The 25,909-nt window shown below is 38.5% G+C and overlaps 1 protein-coding gene across 5 annotated transcripts in view; it reads right to left on the minus strand.

Moving 5' to 3' along the window:
- NEO1 (neogenin 1) overlaps positions 1-25,909 on the minus strand; it is a 215,817-nt gene that overhangs the window by 87,276 nt on the left and 102,632 nt on the right. The window lies entirely within an intron of this gene.

A 25,909-nucleotide genomic window follows, 5' to 3' on the forward strand; every position in this document is an offset into this window, starting at 1 on the left:
CACTTTAAACAGAAATGGGGAATTATAATGTTCTTCCTTAAAAATGGCAAAGGTGTATGGATAAGTACTCTGAAACAACAGGTTTCAAACCCAAAACTGTTGCAGGCAAGTCAAAAGTCTTTCCAACCTCTGAGCAGGGCTGTCATGTCCTTAAAACACACTTAATATGCAGCTTGGAAATTTGCATAGCAAACAAAAGCTGACAAAAAAGAATCTTTTTAGAGAAATATCCACAGAATAGAAAACTGTCAAACGAATATTAACAAATAAATAAATACTGGTGCACCAAGACACAAAAAAGGTTATAAAAATGTAAACTACTACATGCACAGCATTTTTTATTGCACAAAACCCAAAGTTCCAGTTTATGAACAGAAACTGCAGGTGAAAGCTTCTGTGGTAGTGACACTGTATTATTTTCTTACCTAGTAAGATAATGACTGCATGTGTCTGTTTTTAACAAGTAAATAACTGACTTTTTTAATATTTTAGAAAATTAAAGCTAACATACCTACAGATAAATGGTTCTCTGTCTACGGCATCCTGACCAGTATGAATTCTTCCCCACTTCTTTAGCAGATGAAGCAGAGAAAGAGGGACTATTTTTATGTTCCGCTAATGGGATCTCTGGTAGACTACGTTAGCCTCTGCTCATCAGCTGAAAGGGCCCAACTGAGCACTTAATGTTCTTCTATGTTTCTGCTCATGTAGACTGTCTGGTGCTTTACAGCTTCCTCCGCAAATGCTGAAACAACTACTACATGGAGATATGATTTCAGTAGTAAGGGAAGTGTAGGGGATGACCAGACTGCATTTGAATTAATTTGAAAACAAATGTTTTGCTTTTACAGTGAAAAGCTTTAATTCAGAAATTGCTAAAGTATGAACTATTCTTCAGAGGCCAACCCCAAAATAAACATTTCTGAAGCAGGAACTAAAAAACCCCCCAACATTCAGTGATATTACAACTACCGAGAAACCAGACAGATAAATAGTACAGAACAATAGTAATGTAAAATCATATTGAGCAATTAGAAAGGTAGAATAAAAATGTCAGGATGTAATTCAATAAACGTGCATTTGTTTTTCAGGGAGAAATAATAAATAAACTGTACGTTTACAGAATAGGAAGTAATAGCAATAAACTTTGCAGAAAAAGGCCTGAGAAACTAGGACTTTTATCAGAGATCAGAAATATGACCGTGAGCTAAACATGACTCCCAGTATCATACTGGTATGAAAAGAAGCAATCCTAAATGGAGGTATAACAGCAGCTCCTGACACTCTCTTCCATCCAACATGCACTAATGCCTCAGCTGACCATGTTATTCAAGCACCACATTTCAAGGAAAACATGAATTCTGATTTACAAGAAAGCAATGAAAATGATCAATGACTCAGAAAATTGGCTCCAAAAGAAAAATGGAAGTCCTGGATTCAGTTATGTGAGCAAAGGCAGGATTAAGCAGTCATGCAATCAGACACCTCAAACAGGTAAGAAAGCTTAATACATAAATACTGCAATAGAAAGAAAAATCATGTGTGTGTGTATATATATATAAAAACACATATCATTCTTGCACAGGAAGAACTCCTACATAGGAGTAACATCTAGCTTCTTGCCCTGTTCTAAAAAAGATAATACTCTAAAAAATTAATTGCTCACTCTTCTACTTTGGTATGAAAATGGGTTCTTTTCAGTATGAGCTTTAGTAAAATCAAAAACCTGTCTTTTAAAGCAATCGTTATGAACTTCTAAATATGCAGGAGACTACATATTCAGCAAAAATGCTCATTAAAAGCTGTGAGCTATTAGCTTGGCACATGGATTTGGACTGCAGACAATCAGAGGTCATGTACACATACCCACAAATGGAATTGTCTGGGAAGTTTTCCAGGTGCAGAAACATACAGTGAGTTCTCTGAGCATCCTATACACTAGCACTATTTTTCTTTATGTTTTTCACTTGTGAGGTGTCTTGGCAGTTGCAGCCCAATTCAGTACACTAATTGCACGCTGGCATTAAACCTTTGGCAAGACTGCAACATCATCCACACTTCCCTTAATCCAATCTATACAAAGGTAAGTGTAAATAACATCCATTATTGTCAGCCAATCTGTTCAGCAATAGTCTGAAGTGTTTAGAGAACCTACCTTATCTAACCAGCGTGTGCTGAAGATACAGCATCTGCTTTGCACTGCTTTCACAGTAACCATACCCTGATAACTGGCAAACAAAGGTTGCTTATCAGCAGGACACATCCAGGAACATAAAAACACTGAAGGCTGCACAGTGCCACACAGCAGCCAACTGCAGGTATCAAGGACAGAATAGAAGAAAAGCATAAAAGCAATACATCTCCATATATTCTCCCAGAATCGAGCAATCCCTGGACAAGGGACTTCCTGAGAAAAAGGAGATAACTTTGTGTTTACTAGTTTTGGTTAGATTTTGCCTTTAAAAAACCTGTTCTCACTGCTTTCTGGATCCAGGTAAGCCTTCAGCAGCCCTAATATTCACAGCAATAAGTTCCATGTGACACTCCCTGAGAAAATTCACCATGTTTTTTCATGTCTTTGAGTCAATCAACTACGTGATATCTCTTGGTCCTTGCAGATGAAAAGAAACAAGCATTCATTTCTTATTTGCTTTCCCCACAGCACTCATGATTTTACAGAAAAGAACAGTTTTCAACACTCTGTGTGTCTTTGATCATCGTTGTTACACTCTACACCTTCTTTGGCTTTACGAAGTGTAAGAGCTTTGCTACATTTAAGAGGGGAGGGAACAAGAACTGCTCACAGCATTTGATATATAGGACCATCAGATTTAGACAGTGCCATAACAATTTTTCTGTTTAGGTGCTTATTCCTCTCCTAACAATTGCTACCATTTAATTTGTTTTTTAAGATCTTGCATTTTCAAAAGACCTACATATTACAGCCTCCATATTTTATGCCCATGCAAAACCTGCCAGTTCAGAGACCACCGCTACCTAAATTTACAGAACTATGTTTAACTGGATATACCACTTTAAAGTACATTGAACTTCACCTCACATTTAATTGCTTGATTGTTTCTTACACAACAAGGTGCTTCTGAGGCTCTTCACAGTCAGCATTCATTCTCACGACCCCAATCAACTTAGAAGCAACAGCAAAGTTTGTCACCTTACAACCCCCTTTTCCAGATCACTTACAAAAATGGTGAACAGTGCACACCTGGCTCCACTGATAAAACTAACTTCTTAGTCCCACTCTAATTTTCTATCTGTTAAACTATTTATTTATTCTCTTTTATCTACAGGAGGTCATTCCCTCAGACTCCACAGTGCCATCATTTGAGGCTCTCAGTGAGACTGTTAGAAGTGTTCTGGGAATGGAAGAGCCCTCAACATCCTTCAGAAGGTTCTCAATAGTAAAGCATGGCTTTTTCCCCACAAAATATACATAAATGGATTCAATGCATGATATTTCCCAAATGTCTAACAACAATATATTTTACTATAATTTTCATCAATTTAACTGGTCCAGACATCAGATAAACTCATCCACAGTTTCCCAGATTTCCCCCAAAAGACTCTTAAAAAAACCTCCTCATGTCACACTGACCAAATATCTTTAGTCTGTTTGTGGGTTGTTTTTTTGGTTGGGTTTTTTTTGGTGTTTTTTGTTTTTTTAAGTCTGATTAGCCAATTTAAGTGATAGGTTACACACCACACTTGGTAACTCAGGATTTCACACTTAAACTTGTTGAGAAATTTTGAGTGAATACCATCTGGTCCTGATGATTACTTACTGTTCACTTTATGGATTTGTTCTGAAATACATTTTACTAGCTCTACAATTTCAGGTAGCGCCCCCCCCCCCTTTTTATTTTAAAGAATAAAATATAATTAACAACAATAATTAGCAACAAAAAAAAAGCTTCCATTTTGCAGAGAACACAGATATCAAGAATTCACTTTTCTGCTTCAGGCCATCTTCTCACCCCTTTCTCTTTACGTTCAATCATCTACTGACCCTAAGCTTTCTCTGGCAGGCTTCCTGTCTCTGACAGGCTTGGAAAAAAACTATTAGAAGATTTTTTTTTATGTTATTAGCAAATGATTGAAAGCACTGTATTATTTTACTTGCATATAAACATGAGAAAAATAATTTGCTTTACCTTGCTGCTATGAGATTTCTGATGGGGTCTTGGAGGCGGGGTTTTTTTGTCTTTCCAGTGTAACTTTGACAGCTGTTTGCCATTCACTGTGAACATCATGTAGTTCCTTAAACAAGCGCCACGCCACTTGCTAAGTATTGAACCTTTTTGGCTGTGCCTTTTCATTTTGTTTTTAGTAAGCTTCCTCGACATTATGTAGATCCCCCTTTTATAAAACTAAATGCTGATGATCAATGTTACCACCCTGGAGAGGCATCAGTTGTACAGCCTACTAATACTGTGGTTTGCAAATTTAAGTCTGGAATCTCAATTTAAAGGAGATTCTGTGTTAAAAATTTCAAACATACCCACCGTATCACCACCTTCATGAAAACAAGGCATTACACCTCCTCTGATCTGTGTGAACTTCTGGCACTTGGACCGAAGTTGATGAGGTCATGGGGGGAGGAATGAACACTCAGCAACATGAAGCTGCTACGCTCAATTTATTAAGCAGACCAAGCAAGAGAGAGGTCATGGCCGGGAATCTGCTATGCTCACGCACATGCATATTACCAACCCCAAACCACCCAAATACCACCCCGGCGAGTGAGTGCAGTAGAGCTCAGGGGAAACTCAACTCTCCCTCTGACCAGTCTGTCTTGGGTTCTTCACCAGCAGTTCAGGGTTCCTCCTTGAGCACTCTGCTCCTATGGAACACTTTCCCAGGCTCAACTGTACCAACTCACTAGACTGGTATTTGGGGTATGTCTCGGTTGATGAGACATTCGTGAAAGTGCAAATGGAATGTCTCCCCCAACATGGCCTATCCCTCACTTGGTCTGCTTAATAAACTGAGCTTAGCAGTATCACATTGTCTGGTGTTAGTTCCCCATCACCCTCCATGACACAAATGGGTGAAGAACACAGGCAGGACTCAGCAGACTGTGTACAGATAGCTTTCAGGGCAGCCCATGTGGAAGAACTGGAGTTAAGTGTGCTGCATGGTGTCACAACAGCAACAGAAAGTACTGTTTTTCATACAGAAAGAAGCCACCCTCAAGGAGCCTCATCCCACCTCGCTGCGATACACAGTTGAGGCCCTGGGATGTGTGGCTTAATCACTGGTCACACAACACACACCAATACCGTGGTGGGTCGCTGTGCATATAAAAATCTGAAGCAATGCAACAGGGATCTCAACACAGCTGGCAAATGCTTCCTTTAGGACAGCAAAGCAGCAGTGTGTGGGCACGCTACAGTGCCTGGCACTGTGTTTGCGAGGCGGTGCAGATGAATATGGTAGAAAATTAAATGTAATCCCTGCAAATATTAGTCAAAAGGATAAACACTGGTAGAGGCTTTTTAACTTATTTTACAGAATTTCATGTATTCTGTACATTTCCCTGAAAAATCAATGTGGCTGTCTCTGCAATTGGCAAGCCTGTGGCAATAAAACTACCCTCAAACAGACTAGCTGTCCTGTGGGGTGTCACTTACAGCAATGGTCAAAGCCTGGGATTTGTTACCGATTGTAATTTGTACCAGGTTTTGCCTATATTACTGTACTCTGTAAACTGCCCTGTGCCTGGAAGGACTGTTCCTGTGGGTGAACCACAACTAGAGCCCAACAGGGATGGAAGAGCAGGTGTAGGAACAGCACAGCCCTCCCCGTACTTTTATTTCCAGCATGTGTTGGGCTGACAGACATGAGGTGCGTGCTGCACAGCCACTGCACTCTGATTCACAGCATCCATAACAGATCAAGGGGTGGAATATGGCAATAACCCATACAGTTTGAGCTAGGGGAGATGTGCCAGAATCTCCCCAGATAGTCTCTGCATGGATGAAACACTGAACTTCATACAAGGATCAGTGAAAAGCTGCTTTCATAAGACTTAAGAGCGTTAGGACCCACTAGCGAGTAAGTGTCCTACACTAACCTAAATTGTAATTGTTTTGCACACAACAGGTGAATGCACACATGAAAGCGCCAACTATTTGTAAACTAATGATGTACAATGTAAATGAATGAATAATTGTGCGTATGTACAAAACCTGTACTTGCCATATGTCAGCAACACCAACATGTGGAACGACACAGGACTATCACCCTGGCTTCACTCTGGACAAAAGGTAAGTAAAGCGCAGAGGCTGAGCGTGGTGAACCACAGCCAGGAGGACAAGGCAAACAAGAACTGAGTGCAGTGAGCCTTGGCACAGGCCGCAGATCAACAACAGACAGGAGAACTCCACCAGAAACTGCAGGATAAGCATACCACCATACCATCGTGGCCTAACACGGCAGACAGCACCTGGTGAGAAAGACCCTCAGGCAGACATCCAAGCGCACGTAGCTCATGCCAAGGCAGAGCCATTAGGCTTTGCAGCTGAGCTGCTGCCTGACAGCTCGACACGCAGGCTGGTGAGGGGCACGTTGTGTCCCCCAGGCTCACCGGAGTGATAACTGTGGCAGGTCTCAGTTGCTGGTGTCAGTTGGTGTCAACACATAGCTCTCCCTGACACAGCTTATCCTTTGCTTGTTCTGCTTAATCAATCCAGTGTAGCAATGTCATGTTGTTTGGCGATCCTTCTTCCAACACAAAACTTGTTTCCAGTTTTCTGCACCCATTTCAGGCCAACACTGACTAGTTAGATTTTATCTTTCCTTCTTTCTATTTGACCTTTGCTATTTTCTGTTTCCTTTTATGTGAGGATACGGAGTTTTTGCCTCAATACCTTGTGCACTTGTCATCTCCCCTCCAGTGCTTGTAGTAAAACCTCTCTATGACCATTTTTAATTTTAGATACAAAAGATTTATTTCCTTTTTGTTAAGGCTGAGCCCACCCTTTGTGTACGGACACCTCTGTGAAAACTTCTGAAGGCACACTCTGGGATACACATGCTGTTATCAGGGTGAACTTCGCAATTAAGGAAGAACTCATGACAAAGTACAGATGACAAAAGAGATTTCTATATTAAAATGAGATATCCAGATCATATGCAAAAGTTTATCAATCATAATAAACTAAACCAGCCCATTCACAATGCCTATCAGTGGATATTATTGATTATTATTCAAAGCAAGCCTTCTAAGCAACTTCTAGGATGATTTTTAGAAGTAAAAACCTTAATCTAAGCATCAGTAATGTAAAAATGTTACATTCACTATTTCTATGTTTTACTATGCCTTCCCTCCCCAGTTCTTCTAGGAGAAATCAAGCTTGTTTGACCCTGAATCTACTCTAAGTACCATGGAAACATCTGAATAACAAGAATGCTCATCAAAATTTAAACTTCTTATAGCAGCGCCAAAGGCAATGAAAATTTTATTGAATTCCAGAGCCCTAATTTTCTACACAAAGAACACACGGTGAAGCAGCAGCAGAGACAGCCCTCTGCAAGATGGAGGCCTATAGCCTTTAGGCCCTTGATTCCAATTTTCAGTGCAAGGCTACTTGCAATTGAAACCCTCAATTTCAGTTACTATCACGCCACCTCTCATAAGCAAAGCTGCAAGAGAAGCTTGGGAGACAATTCTGTTCAGATCCCCCCTGCCCCTTCTAAAATGCTACTGTCTAAAACAAAACACTAACATGGATCCTCCATCCATACTGAGACTATTTCATGAAAGGATCTGCAGCACTGCTTCAATCACTGTGGAAAATAAAAAACATTACTTCTGGCATTTACGGATATTTATCCTGGATATGGGGATTTTTTTCCTGAAAGGTATGTTTAAAGCAATTGCCAGCATAGCAGCGCATGTCATGACACACAAATTCAAACACATCTACCACAAAGTTTTAGTCCTCAGCAAAATGGGTTATCACGTTACTTATCATTACTCATTTATTATTGTATAAAGACTTTTCAAAGATGATTACCACACTTAACACATCTGTAAACACTCCAGTGTTATCATAAAACTAGTAAATGGTTAATGACAGCTAAGGATGAGCCTTTCCAGCAGACTGTAAAACAAAGGCATGGTTATTTTCTAAATTATTGTTGTAGGTAAAGGTGAGGCCTCCATCTCCAGTGAATGACACCTGAGTGCCTTGGTAAGAACAAGTTTATAACTTGCCAAAATGGGAACATGGTAAGTTTTCCACAGGTATTATCTTCCTTGAGTTGCATTTTTCAAAACCTCAAATCCGAAGTTTACAGTTTTTCAGATCATTTTGATCAGCAAAGGAAAAATTGGACTTTATTTTTAAATTTTTCATTTTGTCAAAGACGCACAAGAGATGCCTGGAGAAAGCAGAGGGGCCTGGAGAACAGTAGGATGGAGTGAGAAAGCTGGGAGAAGTGAGATAAATTCAGGCACAGACAGATACAGATGGAGGGAGACAGCACAGTAAGAGAAATGGCCCGCCTGGACAAAGACAGCAAGAGCAATAGGAGTGCTAATAGCACCATGATTTGTAAAAGATCTTAGCAAGGTAGAGGGACTAATGGAGACAGGAGAAAAAGAAAGAGGTGGCAAAGGAAAAAGGGTAAAAAGGCATAAACTGCCTGAAGAGGCTGAATAATAGGGATCAACTGAGCAAAGAGTAGGCATCTGAAGGGACCTGAAACCTCAAGAGGATTTAGTAGGACACTCGAGAGAATGAGTATGGTAGCCATTGAAGTCATTGATGAATGTGGCATACAACAAAGGTCAGGACAGGCTGGGATATCAGAGAAAGAAGAGGACAAGGCTGGCAGAAATTCTGCAAGTGTTGCCCCCCTTTAGAGGCTGGAGGTGCCCAAGATGGCCAGCCTCCCCCCTCCTGTATCCTCGGCAAATGGAGATAAACCTCCCACTTCCATCTGCCCCCCCCCCAGCCCAGCAAAGAGCCCCCTCATAGCTGGGCACGCAGAAGAAAGGTGGCTGTTACCCTCCTGGCTCGAGTGGCAGAGATCAGTATGAAAGCTTCTGACTCCAACTCATTTGCTGTCAGAGGTGAGCGGAGGCTGGCAAAGACACCACGAAACAGGGACCAACGGTCCTGTATCTAACAGGGCCCTAGAAAAGCAGATGCCCGTCCCATCTCTGCCTTACCCATGGGAGTGGGGTGGATGTTTAAAAAGCAAATCCAGTTTTTGACAGGTGGCTGCAACCTGTCAGCCTTGTGATCGGGGTCAGTGGCCGGACAGAGCAGCAGAGCCGCTCACCCTTCTCCAGAACGTAATGCCAATCACAGCTCTAAAGGGACATATTAAGAGATGCATATTCTGAAAAATCAATGTTTAAGTGTCTCATACTGGGCACTAAAACAGCTGGATACATTTCATCTTGATTTTTCTGTGTCTCAGTCAATTTTTAAAATGGATTCAATACCACTTCATTTCAGCAGAGTGCAAAAATACATTCATTAGTGTTTATGAATGATTCAGATTCCATGGTGCTGAATACCAAAACAGAAATAAATATGGATTTCAACTGAGCATAATAAATAAATCATGGTACTATGCCCTGAATAAGGAAAAAAATAAATCAAATATTGAATATTTTCTCAATAAAATAATACTATGAAGTTTGTGCACTGCACAAGGCAGTAAGATCCTGTGGTAAAACAGCAGGAGAACATATATTTAAAATGTTCGTAACTTCATCCCATAACAAGGGGGAAGGGGGAGGTGACAAATTAAAGACAGGTAGCCTTGACATTTCTTATTTTTGAACATTTGCCTGTGCAGCCTTTACAATGGGGCAGTGCATTTGCGTGCTGGAGACTGAGAAGCTGGCAAAGGCCAAAAAGGGCATAGATTTTAAGATAATTTCAAATATTAAACCATTTGTTCACTGAATACAAATTACCTCAGTTCACTGGGGAAAAAAAAAAAACAAACTAGGTCTGCAAAAAGTAAAACTAATTGATTGGATCCACTGCTCCACTAAGTCCCTCTCATCTTTATCGAAGCACGATGTTAACCTCCAACAGCACGCTACTGCAGGAACCAGGCATATCCTACAGTAATCGCCACTAGGAAAACCACTTTTTTTTCTGATCAAGTCAAAGACTGAGAGTTTATGCTTTTCCATTTTTTTGGCTCGTAATGACACAAGTTCTGTAGGCTTGCTTTACACATCAATTAAGAGTTATCCAATCACTTTCATTTCCAGATCAATGAACGCAGGCCTATCTTCACATCAAAGTCCCTTCTAATTTGCAAACCCCCAAAATAACCTTAATTACAATCCAATTCAACAATAGCTTTCATATAAGGAACAAGCAAACAAGCTAAGACTCTGCAGTCTGAAAAGAAACAACTGAAAAGGATACAATAAAGGCCTATAAAAGCATGTCTGGTGGGGAAGGGGGAATAAGGACCGATTGCTTCAGCCTTTGCCCATGCAAGCTAGGAAAAGAAAAATCAAATAAAGTTAACGGGGATTGGTTCAAAAGAAACAAAAAAGAGGATGCTGTTCCTCCCAGTGTCATGGGATGCTATGAATACAAGATGTTTACATGGGGAGGAGGGGGGACAGGAGCAGGAGACAGATTAATAGAAAAGAAATCTATCGAGGATTGCTAAATAATGTAAAACTACATGTAGCTCAGAAAATCCCCAATCTGCAAATGGCTAGAGAACGAGACATTACTCAAGGGAAGCAACAAATATTCTTGCCCTTTACTTAAATTCTCTCAGCCATCTGCTTTTGGAACAAGATAGTGACTACATGAGCCTTTCGCTTGGTCTAGCACAGCTACTGTTATATTGCTCTGTTCACTTTGGTCACAGAAATATGCGCACAATAAAACTAAACCGTCACACACCTTTGTTTGCACAGTGTTATCGTTAAAATAAGAGGACTTTAAACGCACGGCCATCCTCTGGCCCTGACAGCAGACACTTTTTCAGTCTCCAGCGCCCCGTGACAAAAAGCCCACACTCCTGCCCATCCCACGGGTTGCCCCACCATGTCCTTTCCCCTCTCCTGGTCCCATCTCAGCCATGCTCCTTTTCATCAAAGCAAACAGGAGGACACCTCAAGTATCAGAACTGGTAAGGGCCATGTCTTGCAACAGGTGGTTTAACACCTAGATACGATACTGATGAAAGTGGCAGCTGGGTAAGGTGAAGACTACGGTGCCTTGATCAGCACGGTTTTTACCAAGAGAGCACAGTAGGAGAGCTCTTCAAGTGGTATTACAATTAACACCCTCCTAAAAGCACAGCCTGTGACTAAAGAGAATAGACCCTTTTGCACCTTGGACACTCTGCATTATATTTGAGCCAGCATGGCAAACCTTAAAAAACATTTCACTGTGCTGAGAGATCACAAGTCTTAGAAATTTAAATATGAATTGAGTTAAAGGCAGGATGGATTTGGAGTATCTTTCAACTATGACTGAACAGAAACATCAGACCACTACGACATTGTGCTGTACCAAAATATTATGTTCTGATTTCCATTTAAAAGAAAAAAAATTAAAAAATGGATCCTAACAACTTGAATATGTAAAGATACAAAATAAACTTAAGGCAATCTTTGTAAACTGTATGATTAGTTGCACAAAAGCACGTCTTTAATCTTTCAGCCTTCTAGAACTACTAAAGTTGGAATTTGGGGATGTGTTTCTCATCACACTGCAAGAACCAGCTTCAAACTGGCAGCTAGGGTGAATATAGAAAAGTCTTGCTGTGTGTTACAGTGCTTTCCCCCTCTGGCAGGGGGCTAGCTGAGAGATGCCCACGACTTGCATGAAGTCCTCTACTGAGCCTGCAGTCTGTTAGGTTTAAAATTAAACCAAAATAACTAAGTCCCTGGCTCTATTTCTGCAGTCCAAGGAAAAAAAAATAAAACACAGAAGTAAAGCAGAAAACCAGCATGATTCCAAAGCACAGTTATAAATTTGCCAGACTCTTTTGCCTTTACAGTTTGCTTATCTTAAAACACTACCCAGTACAAGAATCATTGCTTTTCAGTTATAGTAGCTCACAGGAAGCAGCTGCAATCCAGGAAAGCACAAACCTCAGTCAAGTTTTCTCTTACATTAAAAAAAAAATCAAAACAAAAAACCCACCAAACCCACCCAACCAACAAAAAACCCAGTAAGTTTTGAATTCCTTAAAGTAGATAATTCTTCCTAGCAAACAGAAATAGTAGACTGTGGAGCATTCACAGAGTACTGGTTCAAACTAGTAACTGTTTATAGATTAGGAAGAGGTGATGTAAGAGTCTCAACTACTCATATTTCAACTTAATAAATTACATAGTGACTGCTTTAACATAAAGCACTATAACCTCCCTAGAAAAAAGCTGAAATATAATTCTGAAGCATATCCTATAATATTTAGTATTTTTTGTAAGGTGGTGCAATAAAGGATCTTTATTTTAATAAAGAGGGAAGAGTGGTCTTTCAAATAAAGTTTTACATATCTGAGCTATTCTAGGCAAACAAAAAATTAAAACTATTCCCCTTCATACGTAACTTTTTCTACACTTTAAAGTAATTTCTCTTTTACTTAGAAAACAATGATCAACAATTATAATTCAATGTGAAACTAAAGAAACCAAGTTTAAGTTTTGCAGGAGAACCAGCTTAAGATTTGAAGTCACAATATTTTTCCCAAGTACCCAAACTACTGATTTAATGTTACTGTATAATTAATATGATGATGCAGAGCTTTACTAACAATAACACCGCGAAAACAGTCACTGGAAACCACTTAAGAGGCTTCACAAAAGCTTTATTCCTTGTATTCTATTGCACTTGCTTACAATCCAGCTAAATTTTACATAAGTTAATAGGTTAATTGTTTAAATCCTCAGTTTTCTTGCTCGTAATCCTCCAAGTTGATGCCTATACTATTCCAGTTTAATCAAAAGAAGTAGCAGGGAGATTAGTAACTCTGAAAATCACTCCTATAATGGATAATCACACTAATGATAATTTAAGCAAATTAGTAGAGCAATAACCATGCAACATTCAGATTAAGTATATGACTGGAAGGAAATCTACAGTCAGTGCCAAAGATAGATACACTACAGTTCATGAAACCTCGGAAGTCTGATCTTACATAACAAAACCTCCTTTTTCATCTCCACAAAGCCTCCAGTGGTTATTTTCCCTTCCCACTCCATGCAAATTCTTGGATAGCTATCCAAAACAAAGTTTCAACTAATTAAAGCACAATGATTTGGGCCTTATGTTTTTTCTGCATCAAAGAGAATGCAACAGGATAGTGCTCATGCACTCTATTTTTCTATTATCTTCTCACTAGAACCACCTTCCTAAGATACGGTTTATTCTGTCTATGTGGCATTTCATAACATGCTAGAGAGGAAGCAAATAGACAAAAGATAAATGCTATAAATCAGAGCTATGTTATTGTTGACACTGTCAGTAAACAAAGTTATTAATTATACATGTGCTGGAAAAGCTGAAGAAAAATTATTTGCCCAAAGGGGATAAGAATGGCAGAATTACATTTTAAAAATTCTCCCCAGAGCGTCATGCATAGCTTATAGTAAAACACTTGAATTTACTAAAATGTATGCTTAGCAGCATTGACTCAACTCTCAGAAGCTATGAACTGCTAAACTCATCTTAAGAGATTTTCATTACAGAAGACTGACAAGTTTTAAATTGCACTTCTAGCCTCTTAGCTTCATCGCTACGCATAAAGCCTGCCTTCAGCTTCTTAAAAGACAGTATGCAGACTTGCAAACATGAAGTGCATCATCCATTTAATAAAAGATATTCCATTAGAATAAACAAAGAATATTAATTTGAAGTTGGAGCTCCAAAATACTATTGAGCTTGCTGAGTTATAGAGCATGAAGCACAATTATTTTTGAAAGCTGCTAAAACTTTTGTGTCTCCTTCAAGTACAATTCTACTCTGCAACATACCTATGCAAAAAATACATTGTCCTACTTAAGTGAACTGCTCCTTGTGTTTACAGATCCAGGTCTGTACTGTCAAAAAGTACTTTTGGGGAAGATTTTGTAAATTGCATGCCTACCACCATTGCAGGCAGTACATTTATTCTTTTACAAAGAGAATCTTTAGTAAGCCTACATTCTGTGTATTAACTTGCCAGTGACAGTAAGGTTACAGTAGGCCTTTCAAGGCCCCTAACCTGGGCCTTTCAAGTATTATAACTTATGATGAACACAAAAAAACCCAAACCCCTTGTACTTAAGTTGTATTTACAGAACAAAATATTTCACTTAAACTAAAATCATTTGATGCGAGTCAGAGGCACGTAACGTGGAATGCTACTTCTAGAGCACAAGGGTGCTTTGAATTACCATACAGTATAGCAATTTATGTCCTCACTTGTAAAATGCTTTGTGATACTATTCCTAACCTCCTAAGAATGCAAAAAAGACATACCATTGAAGAAATCTTTGAGTCAGCACTTGAAAACAAACAAGACTAGCAGAGCAGACAGAAATCAGGACTGTTTAGCAAAATAGTCAATATAAAAATATCTTTGTGCCATTTACTAACCATTAACTACCCTGCTGTGAGCCCAGTTTCCTTCCATCTAGTATCTTGGATCCTGTTCACATTTTCTTATAGGCCTCCTTCAAGCACTGTTTTGAGGAGAGCGCCTCAGAAGTATCACTGAAGAGCATATAACAACTTTATTACGCAGATCACACCTGCCTCAAAGATCTTCACATCTACTACAAAACAGTATATTTAACTTAAATTGACACTGTAACTAAAGAAACAGTGTTTACTCAAGGAAACAAAACTCCGTGCTGTTTTTCTTTTAAATTATTCTCAGCATGAAGACAAACTAATTAACTGCAAGACTGCATAGGGAATAAGTCACCACAGATAACAGCCCACCTCCTTACAATAAATTACTGAATTGTTTCATCTTTGTAACTTTGGAATAAACTTCTCTGCCAAGGACTACAGCTTTTATAATGAGACATCTAGTAACTGCAATAATCTAGTTCCCATTAGAGAAATAAATTATCTGGTGGTATGAGAGCCAGCTTAACTATCATAAAAATTTAACTTGGTAGAAAGTATATGTATACTTTAGGGTATGGTCTACTTAAGTAATGCATGGTGTTCTTCAGTATTTCCATTTTCACATCACCCTCAGATTTCCTCACGAAATTTGGTGGTGCAAAAACAATGCAAAGGTCTCTGTCGAAATGGAAGAAAACCTTAAAACCCATAAATCCAAGAATCCAAAGCTTGATTCAGCCAATTAAACACGGAAGGGTGACCCTGATATATAGAGAAAAATACTTGCCATTTAGGGCACAATTTCTATAAAAAGAGCTCTCACTTAGAGGAAGAAGGCATTTTAATGAGCTTCTTAGTTCACACATTCAAATTTCCTGGAAGTCTTTGGCATATGCAACTTAAAAAGTTCCTACTGAATCTTTCAGCTTTTATTTTTTAATTGAAATTGTAACTGTCATCTCTTTTTGATAGGGAATAAAACCAGTAATAAAAAACCTATAGTCTATCTCTAGTTTATAATTAGATCTAATATATCCTTCAATCCTTAACAAGTATTCAAGAGCACTTGGAACAATGAACCAGTTAGGCTACCCAGCTGGCTTACCTCTCCTACATCACTGTATGAAAATCATGAGTCATTTATAATATCAGGTCAGTTGTGCAGAGGAGGAACTTTCCACTTAGTATTAATTATTCCTCCTGCCTAACTCAAAAAAACCTAATGGCATGCTTCATATAGCATCCCATGTATATTCATGCATGACATACATGATATCACAAAACTCATGGAATTAAAGTTTTTTGTTCCAAACAATCTAAAGGAAAACACATCATCCAGAAACAAGCTGAAACCATGTATAGGAAATAAGATGGCAGGCTTCACTGCATGTCTTCCCAAAATTAAAAAGTCATCTCAACAGTATTATTTCAAATGGACATTTTAGTACAAGGAAGCAGCACGATGAATTAAAACCTAGGAAAAGGAGTGGAATACTAACACAGGACTGATTGCCCTGTACTGCAGCATGCATCTCTCTTCTAATTTGCCGTGTTACATACTTCCTCATCGTGTAACCAACTTCAGAATCAAGGCAGTAAATCCTGTGTCAGGTAAATCCCGCTCCAAACTAAAAAAGCACATTTTTAGTTTGGAGACTAGACAAATATATCTAAATATGAAATTTAGGCAAAAATGTGCATTTTCTGTAACTGACTGGCTAGGCCAAAGGTGTTGATAGCAACCTTAGCTTATTTTTTTAAAAGCCATTCTGTGGGAAAAAGTATTTCTTTCCGTAAAGCAGCAGCTGGTTCAAAGCCCCATTAATATGATCTTAATTTATTAGAAATCCTAGCCGAAAGAGAAACCAGCTTTTACAATTCCCTTAGTTCAATATCAGTTTCTACGTTGTAGATATTTAAGACACTGCTGCTTAATTTAGTAACATTTTCATTATCCCCAAGGATTACTCAAGAACATTTACAAGGAAAACCATTTGTGTGAATTGCATGGGTTACCAATAATTTAGTTTTGTCTTTCTTAATGGTATTTTATATCTATATAAATAAATCACAAAGCTTTTTTTAAATTCAAAGTGTACCTCATCTTCCTTGCATGTGCAGTTCTGGAGACATTACCTCCCACCCCTCATGCAATTCAGTTATGGGCACTTCGCCAAAAGGATCTAATCTTTGTCTTCATTAACACCTAACCATTTGGGGCTGGTTTGCAATTGTTTTTCCAGCGCCACAAAGACCTGTTTGAAAACTCTGTAGCACCTATGTAACACAAAGAAAATTTTCCCAAATATAATCAAATTGTCTAGTGAATTACAGATGTTTCATGTAAAAGAACCTCACGATTAATGGTTGCCAGGTACTCAGAAAAGATATTCTTTTAAGCAAAAAAGCCTACCTTGCAATACTATTATCTACAGACCACTGGGGCTCCACCTGCACTGCACTGTTACCACAGACAACTTGTCCCCAGGACGGTGTCCAAACCCTGAAAACAGCCACATCCATGGTCCTTCCTGCCGGTTAGCGGGAAGTCACCGCTGCTGGGAAGAGCACGTGCTGTGAGCTGATGTTTCTGGATGCAGCAGGGGCATGACATTCCCAGTCACAGCATGATCAAAGAGTGGGATTGATTTCAGGTTGACAAACATAGCCTTTCACATCCTGTGCCAGAAGCTTCAGAGAGATGGTACACCCATTTCCAGTTCCTCATCCTGGTCTGCCGGTGGATATCATGCTCTGATACTTGAACACATCACACTCATACCTCTGCAGCACAACAGTTTAAACCAAAAAACATCTGTTATTGTAATGAGTGCCTACTCTGTGAAGCCTCCACACCACCTCATTGACCTGGGGAAGGTTCATACCACAGAGGGGATGCATCTCCACAAGGCACACACATAATCCTTGTCTTCACTGTCAGGTTTCAGTCATCACCCTGTACTTGCCCTGACCACAGGAGCTAGGCTCTGCTCACGTGCACAGCACAAGGCACCGATGGCAGCTGTCTCTGCTCAACCCTGACCTCGGGTAAGGTCAGAAAACCACCCCAGCCCTAAGCGTCATGGAGTGTTTGCCCCCTTTGAACACTGAAATACAGGAGTAAGCAGCAAGGCAGAGATCATTGCTTGTGAAGGGTCCCCAATGCTTCTCATTACAACATTGTTTTCATTGTCCTGTAACACCACCACCGAATTTTAAACTTTTGCACTGCTGCAAGGGAATTCGCCTTCAAAATTTTAGCAAAGGTCATTCATAATTTTTGGAAATATGATTAAAGAAAACAAATTTTTGTGCCCCTATCAAGAATTGTGGCAATCTCTCTTCAACAAGCTTTATTGCCCTATGCTTCTGAAGTATGGCAAGAACTGCACAAACTTTCCTCCAGGTCTTACAAAAACATCAAGACACACCAAAAAAATTTACACCAGTTCACCAACGACAGAGCAAGTTTTACTAACTGAGCAGCTACAAGCAGAGGCAATCAGAGGTTCTGCTGAGCCCAAGTCCTGCATAACAGTAACGAGCAACGGAAATCAGATCATAGTATCTTTAAACAGAGCAAAACTGTGATGTTTTCTATGGTGCAAAGAACAATTTATTTTTGTGGAAGTTTACATTTAGTATTAAAAACTATGCATCTCATGTAGATGGGCATTTTTGGCCTCCAGGTAAAGCCTGAGCAAGTGATGTAGTCTTAAAATAATGCTACCATCTCCTTCCTCCCCAATTCCATGTATGTTTCTGAACATTTGTTTAGAACTTTTTCACTAGTAACATTATCCTTGAACACAAATGTGACAGAGGCAAAAATTACTCAGAAAGTATCTATATTCATATCTAATTGAACTCACAAGTAAACTATACAACTCCATAAACATTAAACTATACTTAGGAAGAGCAGCAAGGACTATTAGGAAGTCTTTTCAGATAATACAGTGAAGTGCAATGGTACTGACAAAAATTACACTGAGTTCAGCTTATACACCTTCCCCACATCAGACCCCTCTGACTGACTGCGTTTCTTTTTTACCACTAGGGAACAAAGATCATTAATGAAGTCACACTACAGTTTCAAGGGAAAGAAAGAACATGTACGAAGCTGAGGTACTCTTTTTACTATTAACAGCTTCCCCCAGCCAGAGTAGTTCCGAGATAACCAGAAAAAACAATATTTGGTCCCAAGTATGAGCCTTTGACCGCATCAGGTTTAGTGCAGTATCTTCTGTATCTATAATTGAAGTGCAAGCCTATTATCAAGATACAGCACTGAGCTTAATTAGAAACAGAAATCGATAGAGATAATCTAGAAGGTACAAGAAAGGTTTTAGCAATTTTCAGTGCTGGTTTAAATTTCTTCCCTAGAACTGTTTCCAATAACAATGAAAGCTTAATGCAAAAATCAGTTAGCCAGACATATTATTCTATTGCTATAGGATTTAATGCGCTTTCCAAACATCTACAATTTCTTGAGAAGGATGGCATTATCTTTTCTCAAAGCATCTGCCACAGATACGAAGATGTACTTTTGGAAGACAAGTTTAAGATTCTTTATGTTAAAACTCTTCTTTCTACGACTGTTCTGATTTTAAAGTCTTCACAAGTTTAACTCAGGCTAGTTAGTAAATAAAACTGAATAAAACTGCTCTTTGTGCCGGACAAGGAAACTAAACAGATAGGATTGCATGGTCGCTCTTTCCAACCTCAATAGGAAAGAAGGCAACTGTGACTGATACAGATTGTAATGATGCAACAAAGGAGTCAGCCTGTTTCCCATGCAGGAAGTTTAGAAATAGTTCTTTTTCAATATTTTTTGAGATGTTTAAAAAAAATGTTTAAAATGAGATGTTTAAAATAAAGCTAAGGGTAAAGGGCCACACATTTTGACTCACCTCACACTTCCTGGTACACATTCACCTTATTTTAATGATACGAGGGGAGCTATTTGACTGAAGTCCTGTTTCTCAATAATAGTGTAAAGGGGAGCCATTTTTCAAACTGTTTTAAAGCCTCATCAACAGCTTCAGACTACAGCATCTCTAAGTATAAACAACAGTAATTAAACCCATAAATAAAAATCAAAAAGTATTCATATATTAGTAGGAGCATAATCACAATTAGTTTTTAAGCCAAGATCTTCAAACACAAAAACTTAAAATAATTTACCTGCCATCAATAACCAGTGTCTTCTGTACTAGAAAAGCACCCATTACTCCAAGAGCAAACAGCTAAATGAAAAATACAGTGGAATGACTACAAAGGTTACAGATCGCTTCCCAGAAAGTCAGACCTACAGACACCTTTCATAGATTTGTGAAAACTAAGTTTCTTTCCTCTTTTGGGTGTGCCAAAGCTTGTTCCAAGTGTTAGAGACCGTAAATTTCACCATCTCAGATGGTTTTGTGCATGACAATGCATTAGGTATGCTACACCGACAAGAGGAATACTTCAGCTGGTATAGTCTAGACCACCAACCAACTACGGTTCTGCTGCGTTGTAATAACATCATCTTTTCAAATCTAATTTCTGTCACTGACTATTAATTTAAAACCTATTGGCTAGACAAAAATATAGACTTTATCTCGCTTTCTTTTATTATCTAAATTACTACACAGCCCTTGCGTAGAAAGCACAAAAAATGTTTTTTACGCTGCAAGACCAGCATTGCTATACGTATTTTTTGCAGAATAAGGATTTGCCATTAGCAGAAGGGTTTTCAGCTATACTGAAAATATTTCCAGCATTTCCTTTCAAAGCACAAAATCGATAATTCTATCAAAACACTAATTCTGCATCTGTATTTTTCCCATGCAATTTCCTCTGGCAGCACAAATGAGGTAGTGATCAGCCTATTGCCATGTGCAACCTCTAATTTATCACCACAGATACCCAAAACCAAAGCTTTCCTTTTTTATTTTTAATTTTAGTACATTAACACAGCAAGGCATTTAATGTATAGTATTTAAGATACGCTATCAGGCACTGAATGCTGTCCTACATGACTCAAGAGCCAATGTCCTGCAATTCCAAAAAACATTGAAAGGTAATAACACAGACAACAAAAAAGAGCAATTCTGACTCTTCTCACACAAATGCAATGATTCATTTATTTTAAAGACTTCAGACCTGCCATATCAGTTTATAAGGAAAATGAAAATGGAATTTTTTTTGGTTTATTATTTTGTGGTTCAGTATTAACTGCAGTAAATATTTCAACAGAAAGTAAGTCCCTCTAAACTCATTATCTACAACATAAGTACCAAGACAGGCGAAGGGAAGCTCACACAGTGATCTAACCCACGTCACAGTATTTGCAGAAATCCCAGGGGTGCTTGGCACAGCAATAAATTTGAAATATTTCCCAGATGAAGAATGAACTTATAACCTTCTTGGTATTTAACTGCCACTATGGCTCTTCCAGGCCACAGGTTTTAGACTGAACAGAAGCCAGCCAACTGCATTTTAAATACATTTACTGCTTGTTTCCCCAGCTTTTCTTTCATCACTTCCCACTCTTATCTAACGGAAATACTACAGATTCTTTCATTGCTGGTGAGAGCAAAACAAATTTTTCCAGTGCTCTAAATTCATTACATGTGTTGTAAATAAATCTGGTACCCAGCACCATTCCTCCTGCTGACAGCAAGGGGGAGGAACACTGTCAACACAGCTCATAGAAATTTGACTTTCTACCAAAGATTTTCAAACACCAAATTATTGCCTCCCTTCATGGGAAGTAACCTACCCTGGCAAAGGTACCTTCAAGGTGCTTGGCCCGAGACTGTGATGATATACGCTTTTTGTGTCCAAGATTAACTCAAGGAAAAGTGTCAGTACAAAGCTGTACACACATTTCATCCATTTGATATTTATCCCTAAAGTTAGGATATCCACATTTATCTCAAATGTGGATGCGATTCAGAGATGTTAAACTTTAGGGGCTGAGACTCTCTCAGGCACAGATCTTCTCCGGGGACATTTCATGTTCTCTTCCATATTCAAACCACTTCTCAAATGCGGTAGTAAAAAATTTGGTGCATGAGATATGGGTACATGAAATCTCTAATTTGCGCACACATAACTAGAAATTATTTTCTGTAACTGTTTGATGCCGAGCAGTCTTCTGAGTTTGCTTCAAGGTGTCTCCTCACTTTGTGGCAACACGCATCTCCTCCTTTTCAAGGAAAAGGCCTGAAAATTGCACTTCCAACAGATCCATCGCTGAGCTGTTCAGTCAGTTGCTCCCTCACCCACTGTCATCACAGTGATCTAAGACAGCTCAAACCAGCCTGAAAAAGTCTGTTTTAAGTTAACTGAAGTGCCTTAGAGCTCACAAAAAGCAGCTGAGCCAAGAGATGACAGGGGGACTGTGGGGAGGAGATGTGGAGACAGTGCCCACCTTTGCAGTGGGCACAGCCACACTAAGAGGAGGGCAGCAACAGCTGGTGTCACTCAGCAGTATATACAGAATTAATTCCAGGCAGCTGATAGAAGCTACACCAAAACCTGTCATCTTCACAGACATACTTTAGATTATTTAGTATTTTGAATTCCCTGAGCATTTCAGAAAAAAAAATCCCTTCATACCATATCAAAGAATAACCGGGTTTAACAAAGGGTTGAAATTCAAAAGATATTTCACCAGTAAAGGTAAAAAGAATGTTACTAATGACAAAAACAGGTATTCATTTATGATTCTTTCTTTTGCCCTCCTCAAAAATGTAGGCTACTTAAAAAACACATTCTTCTCTCCAAACCCATCTAAAATGTAAATGATTTCTCAACTAAACATACTTTCAATACTACTATTTACTTTCACCAATAATGAAATGCTATTTTTTCCTGTATTCTCAGGACCTGTACTGCATACCTTTTGCATATTCTTAGAACAGTCTTCACCAAAATATCCCATTAATTTTCCATCATCCTCTGAATAAAATGAAATTCTCATAACTCTAGCTCCCAGACACACATTGTAGATAGAGTGAGGAAACAAATTTGTGTAATGTTCTTCTGGACCCCTAAGTACCTTTCTAGTCAAGTATTCCTTTCTAAAGTCATTTTTCCAGATTTAGCCCTTCTGTGATGTATGTAGGGAAATTAAATTTTTTTTTTCAGCAAACTTTAGGGCAATAGAAGGTTCCTCTAACACTTTTTTTTTTTTAAATTACACAGGGTAGCTTATTCAACAGACTGTCTCTAGGTACGTGAAACAGATGATATCTTCAGGTATCACCAACAAGAGGATCTGAGTAAACTGCATTAGTTTAAGGTAACATTTATCTGAATACAAAATGGTGCCAAATTTAACAGAAAAAAACATGAACCCCCAGGGCTGACCACTTCATATACTTGTATGCCCTTGGAAATAAGCTATCTCCCATTTACCTTATGCAAACACACAAGCAGCACAGAAAAATGTACCTCCTCCTCGCCAGCTGAGTACAGCACACGTGACAGTGAGACACTTCACAGTACCCTACCCTTTAATGATGAAGGTCACCAATTTTGTCCTTACCACCACAGAAGAACAGGTATACAGGTAATCAGTCCAACGCAGCGGATGCATGGTAGCTTGCTGCCACTGGTACCGCATCAAAGAGAAAGCATGTTAGCTTCCAGGTTTTTATATCCTTGTTAAAGGATATAGAAAAGCTGGTCTTGGAACGAAGTAACATTTAACAAGCATTCTTTTTATTCTGTGCACAATTTAAGCTTGCAACTGGATAAAGCGCGTTGTTTCTAACTACCTGCAAGTTTCAGTCAACCCGATTCTGGCACTGCAGGGAAATCCCAGTTAAGAGGCATCAACAAGAACGCCATTTCACTATAACTGTCCTAACACTGTCGAACAATGCCATCTTACCCACACTTCAGCAGAGATTTACAAATGTCTCACTGAATTGCCATCGTGAAATGTTAATAGAAGGAAACAAAGACTGACTGCCTTAGTACAACCTCTGGTATGCTACTGAAATCTCCAAACAAAAAAGCCCCAGGTGCTTCAAGAAAGGGATGCGGAAAAATAGATGAGACAAAGGAATTCAGTACCCCAAAAAATGGATTTCTTGTGTGAACTTCTGCTAGACTAATTTCTAAGAATGACAGAAGCAGCTTAAATTAAAGCAAGATCATGCAGTTATTGGGTGCAAAGAGATGACAATTTTTCTAGTCTAGAAGAAAATGATACAGTGATCCGATAACAGTTACTCAAAGTATTCAACCCTTCACCAAATAACAGTAATGCAGAAATACAATTACTCTCTATAGTGACCTCTCAAAGAAAAGTAGAATTAAGATTAGAACTAAGAAGTTAGAAATGCAACTTTCCAAAATGCATTCTGTATAATCTGTAATATATTTTAATACTCAAGCATTAAAAGAAATACCTCTTTTTTTGTGCCAGGTATATAAGAAAAAATCAGCATAAAAGAACCGGCAGAACATATTCTAAATCTTTCCAACCAAATAAAGAAATCACTTACATTAGTTTAGATAAGGAGCAAAGAGTGATCTCAAGATCACTTTCGTTCCCCAAGTGACCTGGCTATATACCCATTAAGGCTATAATCTCAGTCTTACCTATGACTTGCTTGGCTTAAGTGTATCATATCAATTCACATTACTAATTTCTGCCATTGGCCATAAAACTCAAAGCCTCATACCAATTCTGCAAAATATATAGGTTGGAACTGAATTAAACACAGCACACAGTGAGTTGTGTAAAACCGCCATAAAGTGCTATGAAGCATCAAGCATGTAAGTATTTAAAAACACAGAGCACCTATCTTTATTCTTTTGGCCCAAGAGACAAGGTAAGAAAAACATGGGTTTTTTTCTGCATGACCAGAATTTGTTGGCTTTCAAAATGCTTTGAGTCAAAGTAAAGCTATATTGCATTTGAACAGGCCTCACAGAAAATGCATTTTTCAGATATTCTTCCCCAACTTTTAAAGAAGGGCAGAGTTAGCTAAAATGCTGCTGTACCAGTAACCTACAGAAAGCAGAAGACTTGCTTGGAAAGCTAGTCCCAAGACCAGTGGGGAATAAAAAGCAAGATGAAGCTTACGTTACAGGTAGCAGATAACAGTGCTAAGCAAGCACTGACAATGTACTTTCAGGAGAATAGTCCCCCAATTTGTTCATAAACAAATTCTGCACCTTATTAATGTTCAGTTTTACATAGACATGGTTAAATATAGCCATGACAAAATGCAGAAATGCAGTGGATGCTAATATAAACCTTCCTTCATACTCCACCTTCCTAAAGAGGAATACATTAGCTGTTCAATACTGAGCAGCTCAATGATCAACTTCCTTTGAAAACTTGTTCTCCCTCCTTAATATTTTTCTTTTAAACCCAACTGACCTTCTCCAACTCTTCTGTACCGGAAACACAGCCATACTTCAGAAGTTCCAAGTAAGACATGTAAAATGTATTACCTTAAGTATATATGCCTTGAGTACTAAAATTTGTCAAAACATTCATACACTGTTTTGACAGAGAAGCAAGAACTCTGCTAACATGCCCTTACATTAACACTACATGGTATAAGAATAGTTAACCCACACCATAAAACAATACCTTTTTTGTCATAAAGGTTTCATCTATAGAGAAGCCTTCCTTTATGGTTGTTCAGTGATTAAATTTATCCCTTCAGACATACTTTTAAGACAAACTTTCTGGTACCACAATCCATTGCAAAACACGTCAGTTAAGCTCTTACAAGGATACTGTATATATGAACCACTCTTAACATGCCAGCAAATTCTAGCTGAAGAGTTTTAAACCAATATTAAGATCCAATTAATAAAAAAAAAGTGACAGATTTCCTCATGAAATGTAAGAAAGGTAAAGAAGCCAAACTTACACTTTTTTTTCCTGCTCCTTAACAAGTCTACCTTATTTGCACAGGTTCCATAAGATGTTTTTAAAACAGTGTTATCAACATTTCAGTGCTGTTTCTAGTAAAAATAGCTTTTGAGAGTAAGGAAGACAGTTATACACACAATAAATCATGTATTACTAAATAAGTATCTCAGCTTTTATCTTCTGTCAAGCTCCTTGAAAACAACAGTATGTTTGAGGATTATGAAAAATACTTTATATATGCCTTTTACAAGGAAGACCTAGTAGTATTATAGGTCGATTTTCAGATGTGATTAGCTACACTGTGACCTTTGTCCTCCTTTAGAAAAGTATATGGCATTGATCACATTTAATATTACATGAGCATATACAGCAGCTTTTAACCAGGCTCAAGATGTATTATATAAGCAAATTCCTCATTTGAATATTTATGAAATTA

This window comes from Buteo buteo, chromosome 13 (genome assembly GCF_964188355.1).
Source record: "Buteo buteo chromosome 13, bButBut1.hap1.1, whole genome shotgun sequence".
Lineage (NCBI taxonomy): Eukaryota > Metazoa > Chordata > Aves > Accipitriformes > Accipitridae > Buteo > Buteo buteo.